Here is a 3382-nt window from a genome sequence, read left to right on the forward strand (position 1 = left end):
TGTTAGTGTTTGTTTTTACATTTTCTGCTGAATAATGTGATCAAAAACAATGTAGTATTATGGGAAGAGAACTGAGTTAGGAGTTACAGGATTGAGATTTAAATCTTGGCTCCACTATTTATCTTTTTTGACCTTGGGCAAGTCAGTTCACCTCTATCAGTTTCCTTATTTTTTACAATGTAGGGGTTGGACTAGATTATTTCCAAGGAAGACTTAAATGACCTCTACATTACCTTCCCATTTGCCAAATTTGCTTTATAATAGAGCTTCACTTCTTCCTCAATTACATAATGGCAGTTTTCTACTTTAGCTGCTAGGAGTTGCAGGTGAGACTGAACTTAGATAGAGTGCAAAAAAGCTAGGTTCCTTTGGAGTCTTCCCCCACATCTCCCAAAGACTCCAGCAGCTCATCCAGGAGGCTACAGACATGTGTGGGGCACAATTTCAACAGAGCCGTCCTGAACCTAACCAAAGCCTGGAGAAACTCAACCAGACCCAAGGGATCTAGGACCCATTCATGGCCAGAAGAGGGGGTTTGCAGCAGGTGACAAATGCAGCTGGGCAAGAGGCCAACAAATTCTTGCAGACACTCGAGGCCATACATGAAGCGACCCTCCTCCAGGACAGGCAGGATCTCCATCACAAGTTGCAGACACACTCTCAAAGCAATCTCTCTCTCTCTCTCTCTCTCTCTCTCTCTCTCTCTCTCTCTCTCTCTCTCTCTCTCTCTCTCTCTCTCTCTCTCTCTCTCTCTCTCTCTCTCCCCTTTCTCCTTGTCTTTCTCCCCCCCTCTAAACCTCTCTCTATCTATTGAAAACTCTCTCTTTCCCATCCTCCCTCATCTGACTGATACCTATCAGGGGATGTCCTATGGCCAAGAATCAAAGTTGATGGGGAGAGGAAATTCTTCTCAAACCAACCTTCCATCAGAGGGTCAGAATTCCATGAGCCTCCTAAGCATGGAGATTTCCAAAGAAGGGTCATTTGACCCTCAGCATCACGGTTAGATTTTCACATGTGCCAGCCACCAGGCATCACACTTTCTCTCTGTCTCTGTCTCTCTCTCTCTCTTTCTCTGTCTGTCTCTCTGTCTCTCTCTGTCTCTGTCTCCCTCTCTCTCTCTCCCTCTAACTCTCCCTCTCCCTCTCCCTCTCTCCTTCTCCCACCATTTCTGCCCTCCTTTCTCTCACCTCTCACCCTCTCATTTCCTCTCTCTATTTTTCTACCTCTTCAGGGCTTCCTCCCTCCTTCTCTGTCTCCTTCCCCTACTTTCTCTTCTGCCCTCCCTTCCACTGCCTCTCTTCCTCCTGTAGTAGCCCTCCTTCCCCACTTCCATCCCTCTCTCTCCTTTCCTCTGTTCCTCTCTTTCCCACCCTGTGTATACTGCCCTCTCTCCCTCCTCCTTCCCTCCATTTCCCTTCCTCTCCTTCGACCTGGCTCTCCTTTCCTCCCTTCCTCTGTCTCTATTTACATGCATTTGTCTGGGTGTGTGTGTGGTATGTGTGTGTGTGTGTGTGTGTATGTGTATGTATCAGACTGTCTCTCTGTCCCTCTCTCTCACACCCTTACACACACACACACAAATACTGGGAGGGCATGTTGTGTAGTATGACCTATGGGAATGGGAGGAAGGTGTGTAAGAGCTGTGTTAGGCTGCGGGCACAGCCTGGGGTGCATTCAGAAAGTGGTGAAGTGATAGGAGCTGCTGGATGTTGGTGGGGCTGAACATTTCATGGACAACTTCATCTAAGGTGTCGAGAATGGGCAAGATATGGATGGGGGCCAGGTGGGCGACCAGGTCGGGGTGGTAGCTTTCTGGCTGGAAGCCTCCTAGGGGGTGCATGTTCAGCATCACCTGGGCCAAGTCGTGCAGGTGGCTCAGGTCCTGGGCAGGTGCCAGCAGTTGCAGCTGAGTCTGAACGTGAGCAAGAGTGTGGAAAATGGAGGCAGTGTTGGAGTCTTCCCCCACATCTCCCAAACACTCCAGCAGCTCATCCAGGAGCTTGCAGAGACATCTGGGACCCCTTCTTGGCCAGAAGAGGGGCTTTGCAGCAGGTGACAAATGCAGCTGGGCAAGAGGCCAACAGCTTCTTGCAGACACTCCAGGCCATACATGAAGCGCCCCTCCTCCAGGCCACGCAGGATCTCGGTCACTCCTTCCAGACGCACTCTCAAAGTCATCCACCATGCTGGCCAGAAATCTCCAGACGATCAGCTGCCACGGGTTCTTGGCATCTACTGTCAGCAGAAAAAGCCTACCTAGGCTGGGGAAGCCAAAAGCACCAAGCTCTCCAAGCTCTCCAAGGTGCAAGTGGAAAATGAAGAGGGAGACCCACTCCACCTCCTTATATGGGCAGAGTACTAGGTGTGGCCAAGCGGAGACTGGGTGGCCAGCACAAAAGAGGTCTCCCTGGTGGGTGAGGCTTCCTGGAATCACTTGGTACTTCCAAAAGTTTAACCCTCCAAAATCCTCAACACATCCAAGGCTTTGGCACCTTACTCACAACTACCAAGGGAAGCCAGGACTAAGCCAATCACAGTCCCTGGCTACAAGGATGTCTTCTCCAACCGCCATTCAATCCATGGGTTGCCATTCCAACACAGGCCTAGGCAGTGAGATTACAGAATAAAAGCCATTCTGCACCTCCAAATCAGCCTATGATTTCCAAACTCACAAGTCACCAACTATTTCTCTTTCTCTCTCTGACTCTCTCTCTCTCTTTCTCTCTCTCTCTCTCTCCTTTCTCCTTTTCTCCCCCCCCACCCCAAAACCTCTCTCTGTCTTTTCAAAATTCTCTCCTTCCCATCCTCCCTCATCTGACTGATACCTAACAGGGGAAGTCCCATGGCCAAGAATCAGAGTTGATAGGGAAAGGAAATTCTTCTCAAACCAACCTTCCATCGGAGAGTCAGAATTCCATGAGTCTCCTAAGCAGGGAGATTTCCAAAGAAGGGTCATTTGACCCCTCAGCATCACAGTTAGATTTTCACATGTGCCAATCACCAAGCATCTCTCTCTCTCTCTCTCTCTCTCTCTCTCTCTCTCTCTCTCTCTCTCTCTCTCTCCCCCTCTCCCCTTCTCCCACCATTTCTGACTTCCTTTCTCTCACCTCTCACCCTCTTGTTTCCTCTATTTTTCTATCTCTCTTCAAGACTTCCTCCCTCCCTCCTTCTCTGTCTCCTTCCCCTACTCTCTCTCTCCCTCTTGTAGTAGCCCTCCTTCCCCACTCCCATCCTCTCTCTCCTTTCCTCTGTTCCTCTCTTTCCCTGTGTATCTTGCCCTCTCTCCCTTCTCCTTCCCTCCATTTCCCTTTCTCCCCTTCCACCTGGCTCTCCTTTCCTCCCTTCTTTTGTCTCTTATCTACATGAGTAGATAACGTTC

The sequence above is a fragment of the Phascolarctos cinereus genome, unplaced genomic scaffold (genome assembly GCF_003287225.1).
Source record: "Phascolarctos cinereus isolate Bilbo 61053 unplaced genomic scaffold, phaCin_HiC Scaffold_4;HRSCAF=312, whole genome shotgun sequence".
Taxonomy (NCBI): Eukaryota; Metazoa; Chordata; class Mammalia; order Diprotodontia; family Phascolarctidae; genus Phascolarctos; species Phascolarctos cinereus.